General features: G+C 41.7%; 1 long non-coding RNA gene across 3 annotated transcripts in view; it reads right to left on the bottom strand.

Moving 5' to 3' along the window:
- Positions 1-478: 478 nt before the first annotated feature.
- The window catches only part of LOC134216267 (uncharacterized), a 36,802-nt gene continuing 23,689 nt past the window's right edge, over positions 479-13,591 (bottom strand). For 2 of the 3 annotated variants that reach the window (XR_009980580.1, XR_009980581.1), the window contains exons 2-4: positions 1,743-1,861; positions 1,280-1,676; positions 479-1,180 (exon numbers count right to left, since the gene is read on the bottom strand). This is a non-coding gene — a long non-coding RNA (uncharacterized LOC134216267). Of the gene's footprint in view, positions 1,181-1,279; positions 1,677-1,742; positions 1,862-3,726; positions 4,104-13,591 lie in introns of those variants that run through there. The other variant, XR_009980579.1, reaches the window with a different exon arrangement.

Below are 13,591 nucleotides of genomic sequence, written 5' to 3'. Positions count from 1 at the left end.
GGTTCAGATAGATAAACAATTTGAAGGCTGGTGATATGGTTTACATTGTCGACGGTGAGAAGCGGAAGTGCTGGGTACGTGGTGTTGTAGAGGAACCTAGCGTTTCTGAAGATGGGAGAGTACGACAAGCATTCGTTCGAACCAACAGTGAAGTACTCAAGCGGGCCGTTGCGAAGCTCGCTCCGTTGGAGATTAGTGATGGGGCCGTGTTTCCTGTTAGCTCCTCCGGACCAAGTTCACGGGCCGGGGTATGTTCCGATCAACACCACTGGGCTGACCACAACATCCCTGCAGAAGTGTGTGACGTTGGTTCGAGAGACTGCGAATTTGATAACTCCAAACAATGAAGAGGCAAGATATATTTGCAGACCCAAAGCAAAACAAAGCATAGATAGGCATTCAAGGAACGTGGAAGTGTGTCGCAAAATTAAAATACGTCGAAAAGTTAAATTATATCCGATATTTAATACTACTTTATTAAGAATTTATTATATTCGTTACTATACAAGTAAGTTGCATTGAATTTGATAAAGATTTCTACTTAAAACTAACTAAATTGTGAAAAATAGGTACGACTCGAAATTCAGGTTAGGCTATATGCAAAGTACACAGCATTGGTCTGAGGATTGCTATAGTGAATTCATAGTAAGTTACTCTCAAAATATCCTTATTCCTACGCCTATATACAATAAGTGGAAACTATTTATAATTTCAATAACTTATTACCTATGAACAATTAATTTCGAATTATGTAAAATAGGTATTTGCATATTGCCAGTATCGACCTAGCGAGACCCGTCCGCAAGAGGATAACGGATAGGAAACTAAATTGTGAGTAGCAAACCTTCAATTGACATTTGAACTATTGATAATAAATACTCATTTTAGCTTTGATCAGCTGTAAACGTAGACGGTGATTCCGAAGACAATTTCCTAAAATTATTCCGAACAAGTGGAATTCAATGAAAAGTACTAAACTCGTCTTAGACAGTCAAATTTTAGGCTACCGAACCATTTTAGTACAATTACAATTACATCAAAAACAAGATATGACATTTGTTTTGCTGTCGTTTTTCATAGCAACGAGTTTTTTTTCGATCTAGTACCTACCCAATTGAATATTTACTTCTTCTTTTTGATCTTTTCTTTCCTCGATGGACCCTGATATGTGGAGTGTCGCCTGTAAAATATATTTTTTTAAATTTTTCGTTCATTTGGAACAATACAATTCTTGATTCTCGGGAACCGAAAGACTCGCGGTGTGGTCGAGGTTACTTACTTGATACTTGATAGGCTACAGCTTTTCGATGAACCTACGCCGAATGGAGTATCCTTCTCCACTGGACTCGACCTTGGGCCTATCGCTTCCAGTCGCCCTGAACATTGAGCGCCCTCAGGTCCTCTTCAACTGCAAAAAGCCATCTTGTACGCTGCCTTCCACGAAGCCTGCGGCCTCTTCCGTGTTCTCTACTTAATATTGGTCGAGGTTAGGGAATACAATAATACAGTAGGAAAGGAAGGGAATTTAGGGTGCTTAAGTAATTATGATGCTGATGTTCACATAGTTGATATTCTTGGCGATGTTTCACCTCTGTAAAGTGACAAAAAAAATTCTTGGGAGACAACAATAAGAGGAAGATATACGGAAGGGATTAACGACATACGTTGAAATGTACCTACAACAAGAGAAAGACATTCGTAATGGGGTACGACAGACAAGAAGATGAGCAGACTATGATTACAGTCTTAGATCAGCAACTTTCAAAAATTGGTGAACCAGGGACATGTACTCGAGATCAAGGCGCGACAACACTTCCCTAATAGGCGTTGGTTGTTTTCCTCGGACCCGGGATGTTCAGTGCTGTAAAATATTGTAAGAAATAAAATTAGTATTCTATAGGCATGTTTGTATTTGTATGTATGTATGGATTTGTGTATGTTTATGTGTGTGTACGTAAGTACAAGTTTAAAGTGTATATTTTTTTCAATACCATTCAAATCTTCGGTTTCCATGATTTTACAGAAATATTAATAACCTACACAATTATCAAACGATTTCAACCATTAAGGCAAATTTTCTTCAGTTTTAAAAAGTCATTGGCTTCTACATTGGAAACGACCATCAACTCATTGAGTTAAAAAATTATGTGAACTAGTGTAATCTATATAGGTAGTAGTTACAATCTCTGGTTAACACCAAGGAAAAAGATGTACACTTCCGATTATGATGTAATAGATAACTATAAAACTAAACAGATTAAATTTGTTTTTGTTTTGCCAAAGCATTTACATAGGCCCGTCGACATTGTGTGCTTCCGACTATACTATTACGATGTGCAAACAATGTTACGAAACACGGCCTAATTTCGCAGCTGCCAGTTCTGTCTTGAAATACGCATTGTCGTCACCATGTGATCGAATCAATTCGTCCTTATACGAGATTCTAGTCGTATAGCCAGCACACTTGATGTCTCCGTTGGCTTGGCACTCGCTCGTATAGAATTGGAAGGAGTGCGTCCGCAGCAGCAACCTGCCCATTGAACAACGGATGACGTAACGTGTGTATGGTGATAATTACCATCTATATTTATTCTTACATTTTCCGTGGCATTCCTGCCATGAACCTGTTCCAATCAACTCTCGCTTTTTGCGGTAATTTATGCAGTAAGTAGGAGCATTATCAACTGTTGTCGTTTATTTTCGAAACAAAGGCATTTAAAAGAATATTGGATTATGCGATCGTCAGATTATCCTACAGTCCTACAATATCGCTAATTAACATTGGTAGCATATGGAAGTAAATATATAATAGGTTGTTTGACATCTTGCACGCACTTTACAAATTAATGTAAACCTCGAAAATCTGCATCGACAATCGATGACGATTATTCTGGTTAGCAAAACTATAGTTTAATAGAAAATTGTTTGATTTTGGATGTACAATAACAATTATGACTACGAGTCAGCTTTTCATAAACATTGGTCCTTGACGTTGATTGAATGGAAATAAATCACAATGACAATTTTTCAATAATACGTGTTTTGCATTTTATCGTGACCCGCCATCGTATACGATTTTCGTTGCAATCTAATCATTCATTACATAAGCGATAAAATATATTAAAAACAAAAAACACTCTTTTGCAAAACTCAGTTCCCACTAAGTACTAATAACGAATCTATTTCTAACTAAACTCATATACTTCCTCTAAATTTAGGCGATTTCACGTGCTCTTGCCACGTGCCCTGATTTGGATTTATCAGCTAATCAGCCAAGTCTATTGAGCAGTCAATGTGAAGTAGATCACAACTGGGAACGAAGAGTTAAATAGGTCATCATCATTATCAGCCATTTGTTTTGCTCCTTTTAGTCCGATTTCTTCGTAGATATTGTGCAACTGATATTAATTCAATCATAACCAACAGAGCCGGATGAAAAGGATGCTTTTAAGCATCTATTATAAAAATAGATTCGTATGCTTTTATTCGACTTGAACAGTAATGATAAGCTTGTTTTCCTTGATTTATCTCCATATATGAATTACCCAGCAGTGTAAAGATAGTCCCGGCCCTGCCGTTCACTATAAAGCGTCTCTCAGAGCATCCATCAGATATCTAATTCTGTTAGCGTTGCATGCGCTTCACCTAAATAACACTCAATCAGCACCGAAAACGAGGCGAGGAAATTTCAAAACCGCGTTGATATTGAGCTAAATTTCAAATCACCTCACATTCTATGCAAGCTGAGCCGAGATTTTTTTTTCTGCTTCTCGTGATCACCGCCAACCGGGAACAGAAGACCGTTGGCTGTTGCATCGTGCCAGACTAAGTGGTACGATGAATTAACGTTAGTCGGAACGGCTCACGCTTACATAATAACTGTTTCAGTCGTATAAAAACATCGATGCTTCGCCAGAGCGAGCGTAACCTGCAAACTATGAGGAAAACCAAATTTCTAGGCTAAAGCGGCAGTACCGCTCGGCGATCAGAAAAGTGTGACTCTCCTATAAATGCCTGCCTGCCGGTGGTGTACCCACCCGCCTGTCTGCGCGCTGCTGATGCTGTGCGGTGTTCTGATCATATGGAGTGGCGCAATTGTGGAAAAGCAAGTATGTGACGGTATTATTTAAAGATTTGGGAGATTAACATATTGTAATAAATGTATTTCAAATTATTTTTTTCTAGATTTCTAAGGGAAGTTCTTTTTTATTTCTAAAGAAAATTATTTTGTTTCAATGAAAATCTTCTTTCTATATAATAAAAATGAAATGGTCTGTGTTCGTATCCGCATAACTCGAAAACGGCAGCATGGATTTTCTTCATTCCTTCAGCAGATATGTTTGTTACAGTTTCCGACGGGTGATATTTTCTTAGTCGAAAATCATAAGTAAAGTTGGGTAAATCGTGAAAAACTAAAATAAAGATCCGTATGGGAAATTTGCATGGGCAGTTCGCAACGCGCATTTTCGCCTACTATGCAAGACAACGTCTGCCGGGTCAACTAGTCTTCTATATTTCTCAGGGAAGTTCTGTTTAATTTCCAAAAGAAGTTCATCTAAATTTGATACAGAATTGCTAAGGAAAGCTCTTCTGCATTTCCTAAAAAGTCTTTTGAAATTCGGACGGAAAATCTTCCCAATTTCGGACGGAGATTCTTCTGAATCTTTTGAATTCTTCTTTTGAATCTCCGCGGAAAATGGAATTTTTTAAGAGTTTCCAATGAAAATTTCTTCTTAATTTTCAATGAAAATTATTTTAATATTTTTGATGGAAAATCTTCTGTCGGAAATATGTCTCAATTTACAACAGAAATTCTTTGAAAATTCTACTCCGGGGTGACCCGGATGGAACTGCCTGATGATTTCCCTTTCGAAGTGGTGAGGAACTACCTCAAGTCGTGTAGCATCACGCAGCTACCGATGATGCTAAACGAGTCCCGCCGATTATAGTATGGCAACTAATTTGGGTTTGTGATCCACATCAAATCACGTGGACAGCCTTCCTCGATCCATTTGGCCACCGGTTGCAGAACGATGTTCTCTATTGACGATTGCAGAACGATATTCTGCATCGTCGCATGTTGTAGATATGTTAATGACCTTCCAGTGTTTGTCTGAAACTCACCATGAATGAAGGAAGGAAATCGTTAATGTCCTTTATGATACTCGCCATGATTGTACAACAATTCTGTTTCCAGAGAAGAGCCAGAACCTAGGGCTACAAATCTGTATAAAAAAAAGATAAAAAAAACAATTCTCCGAAACCAATATCCCAACTGCAATGCCTCGAATAATAATTCCCGGGACATAACATTTCCCCAAATGTATTCCTCTTATACTAAGTTTAAACAAGGCAAGTGGATTGAACAAGTCGCCTGAATTGAACGTGTAAACATCTTCATTCAATTCACTTGAACGGAAAAAAAGTTTAACATGCTCAACTTTTGGCAAGTCAATTGAATTCAACTGAGTTTCACTTGCCCTGTCAAAACGTAGCATTAGTTGGCCTTGCGAGCAAAGGTATAGGATTACCAATCCGGTGGTGATTCGCGGTCCTTTGGGAACTATGGTCGTATGCTGACAGGGAAGGGGGGGTTTGCTCCTCTCCGGAGGTGCAAATCTTATTGAGCGTCTGTTCTCCATGTCAGGATCGGCTCACAACAGCGTCTGTTCTCCATGTTAGGGGCGGCTGATCATCGTCCGAGTGCCAGCGAGGGACTCTAAGTGAAACTGTGCACCATAGTCCACCGGAAATAAGGAGGAATGGCCCTCGGAAATTTAGGGGGTTTGGTGTCAGGCCCTGCAAGCCAGCCAGAAAAAACTCACGCAACGAACAATCAATAAGAGAGTACGGACCGGAACCATCGGCGAAGACCACTGCGACAAAAAGGGACTAGCGATTGGAAACTCGGTTCGTGGAACTGCAAATCTATCAACTTCATCGGGAGCACACGCATACTCGCCGATGTGCTCAAGGATTCGGCATCGTAGTGCTGCAGGAGGTTTGTTGGAAGGGATCAATGGTGCGAACGTTTAGAGGTAATCTACCAGAGCTGCGGCAACACACGAGCTGGGAACAGCTTTCATAGTGATGGGCGATATGCAGAGGCGCGTGATCGGGTGGTGGGCGATCAATGAAAGAATGTGCAGGTTGAGGATCAAAGGCCGGTTCTTCAACTTCAGCATAATCAACGTCCATAGCCCACACTCCGGAAGCACTGATGATGATAAGGACTCATTCTACGCGCAGCTGGAACGTGAGTACGACAGCTGCCCAAGCCACGACGTCAAAATCATCATAGGAGATTTGAACGCTCAGGTTGGCCAAGAGGAGGAGTTTAGACCGACTATTGGAAAGTTCAGCGCTCATCGGCTGACGAACGAAAACGGGCTACGACTAATTGATTTCGCCGCCTCCAAGAATATGGCCATTCGCAGCACCTACTTCCAACACAGCCTCCCGTATCGGTACACCTGGAGATCACCACTGCAGACAGAATCACAAATCGTTCTGATTGATGGACGGCACTTCTCCGACATTATCGACGTCAGGACATATCGTTGCGCTAACATCGACTCTGACCACTATCTGGTGATGGTTAAACTGCGCCCAAAACTATCCGCCATCAACAATGTTCGGTACCGACGACCGCCGCGGTACGACCTACAGCGACTGAAGCAACCTGATGTCGCCACTGCATACGCGCAGCATCTCGAGGCAGCGTTGCCGGAAGAGGGTGAGCTCGATGGGGCCCCTCTTGAGGACTGCTGGAATACAGTCAAAGCAGCCATTAACGACGCAGCGGAGAACAACGTCGGGTATATGGGTCGAAGTCGACGGAACGATTGGTTCGACGAAAAGTGCAGACAGATTCTGGAGGAGAAGGAAGCAGCGCGGGCGGTCGCGCTGCAGCAAGGTACCCGGCAGAACGTGGAACGTTATAGACGGAAGCGGAGACAGCAGACCCGCCTTTTTCAGGAGAAGAAACGCCGCCTGGAAGAAGCAGAGTGCGAGGAGATGGAACAGCTGTGCCGTTTTCAAAATACAAGCAAGTTCTATCAGAAGCTCAACGCATCCCGCAAAGGCTTCCTGCCGCGAGCCGAAATGACCCGGGATAAGGATGGGAGCATCTTGTCGGACGAACGTGTGGTGATCGAAAGGTGGAAGCAGCACTACGAGGAACATCTAAATGGCGCTGAGAGTACAGGCAGTGAAAGTCAAGGCAGCGGAGGAGATGACTACGTCAGTTCAGCGGACGATGGAAGCCAACCAGCCCTTACCTTGAGGGAAATTAAGGATGCCATTCAACAGTTAAAGACCAATAAAGCAGCTGGTAAGGATGGTATCGGAGCTGAGCTCATCAAGATGGCCCCGGAAAAGCACAAATTGATAGTCAGAATCTTGGAAACCGAACAGCTACCGGAGGAGTGGAAGGAAGGGGTTATATGCCCCATCTACAAGAAAGGCGGCAAGCTGGAGTGTGAGAACTTTCGAGCGATCACCATCCTTAATGCCGCCTACAAAGTGATATCCCAGATCATTTTCCGTCGTCTGTCACCATTAGTGAACGAGTTCGTGGAAAGTTATCAAGCCGGCTTCGTTGACGGCCGCTCGACAACGGACCAGATCTTTACTGTACGGCAAATCCTTCAAAAATGCCGTGAATACCAGGTCCCAACGCACCATCTGTTCGTTGATTTCAAAGCGGCATACGACAGTACAGACCGCGTAGAGCTGTGTAAAATTATGGACGAGAACAGCTTCCCTGGGAAGCTTACCAGACTGATCAAAGCAACGGTGTGAAGATTTCTGGCGAACACTCCAGTTCGTTCAAATCGCACCGGGGACTAAGACAAGGTGATGGACTTTCGTGTCTGTTATTCAACATTGCGCTAGAAGGTGTCATGCGGAGAGCCGGGTGTAACAGCCGGGGTACGATTTTCAACAGATCCAGTCAATTTATTCGCGGATGACATGGACATTGTCGGCCGAACATTTGCAAAGGTGGCAGAACTGTACACCCGCCTGAAACGTGAAGCAACAAAAGTTGGACTGGTGGTGAATGCGTCAAAGACAAAGTACATGCTTGTGGGCGGAACCGAGCGCGACAGGGCCCGCCTGGGGAAGCAGTGTTACGATAGACGGGGATACCTTCGAGGTGGTCGAGGAATTCGTCTACCTCGGATCCTTGCTAACGGCTGATAACAACGTCAGTCGAGAAATACGAAGGCGCATCATCTGTGGAAGTCGGGCCTACTACGGGCTCCAGAAGAAACTGCGGTCAAAAAGATTCGCCACCGCACCAAATGTGTCATGTACAAGACGCTTATAAGATCGGTTGTCCTCTACGGACATGAAACATGGACAATGCTCGAGGAGGACTTGCAAGCACTCGGAGTATTCGAGAGACGGGTGCTTAGGACCATCTTTGGCGGTGTGCAAGAAGACGGTGTGTGGCGGCGAAGAATGAACCATGAGCTCGCCCAACTCTACGGCGAACCCAGTATCCAGAAGGTAGCTAAAGCCGGAAGGGTACGATGGGCAGGACATGTTGCAAGAATGCCGGACAGCAACAGCAACCCTGCAAAGATGGTGTTCGCTTCCGATCAGGCAGGTACGAGACGGCGTGGAGCGCAGCGAGCGAGAGGGGCAGACCAGGTGCAAAACGACTTGGCGAGCGTGGGGCGTATCGGAGGATGGAGAGATGCGGCCTCGCACCGTGTATTGTGGCGTCAAATTGTTGATTCAGTGTTATCTGTTTAGATGTAAACTAAATAAATGAAATGAAACTTTAAAGGTAGTGTTCCAATTGGAATGTAGTCAAAAATGTCGAGTTCGATCATTTAGTAGTTTGTCAATAACTCATTCCAAAAGTTGAATTTCAAAATGTGTTGTACGGTGAACTTCTAGTGCAAAGGTTTTCCTCAGAGTGTAAAATAATCGAAAATTTTTGGTGAAGTCCATTTTTCTTCATTTGTCAGTTCATTTCCGACACATTCACAGTCAATATTCAGTTGAATATTAGTCATTGAATATTTATGCACATTTTACAAATTGATAAATTATCTGAAATCTGAATACGTTTCAATTTTTCATCCGAGTGGCACTTTCAACGGTAAACATCAACATAAACAATGCTAATTATGTTTTTTTCTGCACATAGTAAACCCACTCAGTGACAGTCGAATGAATGAGTTCGTGGAGTAGTCGTCTGGCTATGTCATTCTATGTTTTGAATATTCATGCGATGTTTGTCAAAATTCGGACCGAACTTGCTTCATGAAGATGAATACTTTAAGCTCTGGTTCTGATAAAGGCTTGTTGCGAGGTGCGTTTATCAGTAACAAACTCGGTTGATGACAAAGGGTATATTAGAATCTTTGCCATTTTTAAAATATGATCCTGTTGATGTTAAAAGAGTTGTTAAATAAAAATTAATTAAAATTTCTGAAAATGTGGAAAACGAAAATAAAAATTTCTCACTATTACAATTGCTTTGGTAAGGGAAGAAGAGTCCATAAAATTCCATCTAGGATCAAAGAAAAGAGCAGCTTTGGCAGCTTTATTGGACAAAAATTTGTGCAATTTTTGCAGGAAGATTTTGATAAGTCGAAACATGACTCCAACGATTAGGCTCTGCTTCTGTAACTCTTTCGTTAAAATGTTTGCTGGTTCAAATGCTTCAAGAAACTGTTTCATTAAGATCCATTCTTCCTCGGTAATGTTGATATTCTCATAGAATGTTTCATGTTTCATTACATTCTCGAGCCAGTGGCGTGGCCACGGGGGTGGTTTTGGACATAAAACAACATTTTTAGAAGAATTTTTTTTTTCAAATAATCTTTTTTCCAAAGACCCCCCCCCCCAGACCAATTTTCTGGCTACGCCACTGTCTCGAACATACTACATGTTGGAGCTCCAACATGTAGCTACATTGATTTTCGGTCAGGGTTTGCAGAAATGGCTCTCAATAGATAACGAACAACGATAAAAGAGAGGCAAAACTGTTCCGAATCATAACAAGCCATGATAACAAACTTATCAAACTTGTATACAAGTGCGAAAAAACAGAATCGGATAGAAAAATGGTGATTTTTGCTTTGTTTTTGTTTCTTTCGTGTTGGTTACTGCACAGCTGTGTAAAACAAGTTGGAATGCATCATCAGAGCCAGTGCTCCCCGCATTTGGAGCTTTCTAAAAGAAATTTATTATTAATATTATTATTGATACATTCATCGGACAATTTTGCCTACATGAACACTTATTTGCTAAAAAAATAGTAGAATTAAATTAAACATTCGACAGTCGGTCTCGAAAAACTCTAGCACTAACATTGAAATCAAATAAATAATAATATGAATTGAACAAAGAACACATAGCTCTTATTGGTTCGTTCTGTGCATAATCTGTCCTGTGTTGTTGAAGCCTCAAAAATCTTCGGTGTCGTAGTGGACGAGGGACAATATTCATGCCAATTTGAGCGAGGATCCATGGGGCATTTAGCTCACCTAGAAGTGTTTTGGCAACAAATGTGGCTCTCATATCGTTCCGTCTCTTCTGAAGTGTATCCATACCTAGCAAACGGCAACGGCTCTCATAAGATGGCAGATCATTGGGTCTTTGCCAAGGAAGAAATCTAAGCGCGTATTTTATGAACTTAGATTGGATTCTCTCAATTCTTTCGATCCAAACGCTGTGAACAGGACTCCACACAACAACTGCTGTTTCCAATATAGACCGAACTAAGCTAAAGTATAGTGACCTCAGACAGTATGGATCACGGAACTCGGAAGAAATCCGGAAGATGAACCCTAAATTCCGATTGGCTTTATTGATGACGTGGCTGTAATGTTCCCGAAAATTTAATTCAGAATCTAGCATAACGCCGAGATCCTTCACAACGTGACTCCTTTCTACTGATTCGTTTCCGATGTGATAGTCCCAGATAATGGGAGATTTTTTCCTGGCAAACGATATTATGGTGCACTTTTTCACACTGATGATCAAGAAATTACGTCTACACCAGTCCACAAATTTGTCGACGAACATTTGCAGCAATTGGCAGTCATCTGGTGACTTAACGAGCCAATATATTTTGAAATCGTCGGCATAGACAATTTTACAATTTTGGGGCATGACAAAACATACGTCGTTGAAGAACAAGGAGAAAAGCAGAGGCCCTAGATTGCTTCCTTGTGGCACGCCGGAGTTGTTGCTGAAAGGTTTAGACTCAGTAGTTCCCAGTTTCACGCTCAGCTGTCGGCCGATAAGGTATGACTCCATCCACCTTACTAAGTTTGTCGCTACTCCTAAGCGTTCTAATTTAGCCAGAAGAATACGATGATTTACTCTATCGAAAGCTGATTTAAGATCCGTGTAGATTGAATCTACCTGAATTCCGAGCTCCATAGATTTCAAGCACAGTGAAGTGAATTGCACTAGGTTTGTTGCTATTGATCTGCCAGGAAAGAATCCATGTTGGTCTGGCGAGATATACATCTTTGCCGATCGAAATAACTCACTGCTCACCAAAATTTCGAGGACTTTGGATCCTGCGCTCAGTGATGTCACTCCACGGTAGTTCGATATGTTACGCTTGTTCCCTTTTTTAAATGCTGGAAATATGATGGATTTTTTCCAACATATTGGAAATACTGCCTGAGCCGTGGATTTATTGTAAATTGCTCTCAAAGGCCCACAGAGAGCGGCATGACACTTAGTCAACACAATGGGGGGAATCCCATCAGGCCCTGGGGCAAACGAAGGTTTCAGTTTCCTAATAGCTCTCAAGACATCTTCATCATCAAACTCACGAATGACTGTATGCAGTGCATTTAACGGAACATCCGTTATAGCGCCATCAATTTCATCTTGACTACTCTCACTATCATCGAAAGTACTAGCAAACTGTTTGGCAAACAAATTGCAAATGCCCTCTTCATTAGTGGATGTTTCGTTCTCTAAAAACATGCTTGACGGTAAGCCAGTTTCCTTCCGTTACTCGTTGACAGAAGACCAGAAGCGCTTAGGATCTTTTCTAAGGTCACCCTGTTTTCGAACCACTTATCGACCATAAAGCACCCGATTATAGTTTTTATATTTCGAACTCGCAATGTTAAGCATTCTTTTAGTGAATGGGTTCCGATTGCTGGAGAAAATCCTCAAGGTACTTGCACGTTGCCGTTTTTAAAATTGAAGGCGATGATTGGACCAAGGTGGTTTGCGGCGACCGCGTGGGGCAGGCACAAACTCTGGAAATAGTAGCGTTAACGTAGTAGTGAAGAACCGGACTGCTTCATTTACGTCGTGCGTTAAGTACAGGGGAGACCAGTCAACAGAGAGAAGAGCCTGGTTCAGTTATTCGAAGTTAGTTCTAGAGAAATCCAGCATTCCATCATCTACGGCCTCATGGGGTATATCCTCCCGAATCAGTTCTCTATCATGACAGCTTGCGAAAAAAGTCTCTAGCGGTATGCTACATATCGTATATGTATAGGTACAGAGATGATAAGTGAGAGACTTGTTCTTTCTCTTTAGGATTCAATCCTTGTTTTCGGTAAAGGAATATTCGCTACCATGAAGAACGAACGATATTGAGCAGTTTTAAAAGTTTAAGCTTCGAGAATCGAGAGAATTCAAGATATTTTTGCTAATTTATCTTGTTTGATAGCACCATTTACTGCAAGCTGAATAGTGTGAGCACCACAGTGTACAAAGTCAATACATTCCGCATTGGTGCTTGAGAATGAGAAGATGTCTTTCAACTGTATCATAATCAACGATGTTATCGTCGAAATCTGCTTCTGCATTTTAAAAAGTCGTCCTCACCTGGTACAGCATCAAATAGGTATCATATTTACTTCTTCATCGAAAACGTTCAGTGCAAGTGCTTGCTCAGCACCAAGTCGTTTGACGCATCCGATCATATTCGAACCGTTATCTACAGTAACAGCGTAGATGTTAAGCACACTGATTTGGTATTGCTCCAAAACTTGAAGGATTCGTTCTTTCAAATGAGCGGTAGTCTGCCTTACATTAATTTCAAGCATTGAGAGCGTTTGGACTTGCACAATACCATTATGTAAGTATTGTGCGTTAATACCGAAAAAAAATTCTCATGACGTGATGCACTGTCACATTTGAGGCATATCATCCGGTTTTTGGTTCTTTCAGATATTATGTTTCTTATTTCAGAGGCAAGCTTTACTACTTCAGTGGATACCGAATCCGAGTTTATTGTCATTCCGAGTTATTTGGCCAAGGGACCAATTGCAAGCTTCTGAATTGAAGAAATTTAATATGTAATATCAATTACTTGACCGTTAGAGATGAGCCATCCTAGGGCTGAAAATCTCTTTAATAAAGATATAAAAAAAAATGCTTAACCCGCATTTCGACAATACCAGATCGAAACTCATTTGGATCCCAACTGACTACTACTTTTTCACCACTTTTGCAACAGAGTTGTCATCTTGAGCTTCTGGTTTGCGCTCCATCGAAATCCCAAGCACCTTATCAATGAATATACAATTAAAAATATGGTTATCATAAACTTCATCAGCTTTTTCGATGTTTTCGCTCATATAAACAA

The sequence above is a fragment of the Armigeres subalbatus genome, chromosome 2, assembly GCF_024139115.2.
Source record: "Armigeres subalbatus isolate Guangzhou_Male chromosome 2, GZ_Asu_2, whole genome shotgun sequence".
NCBI lineage: Eukaryota > Metazoa > Arthropoda > Insecta > Diptera > Culicidae > Armigeres > Armigeres subalbatus.
The sequence above is the reverse complement of the archived record's forward strand: the minus strand, read 5'-3'. Positions and strand labels throughout refer to the sequence as shown.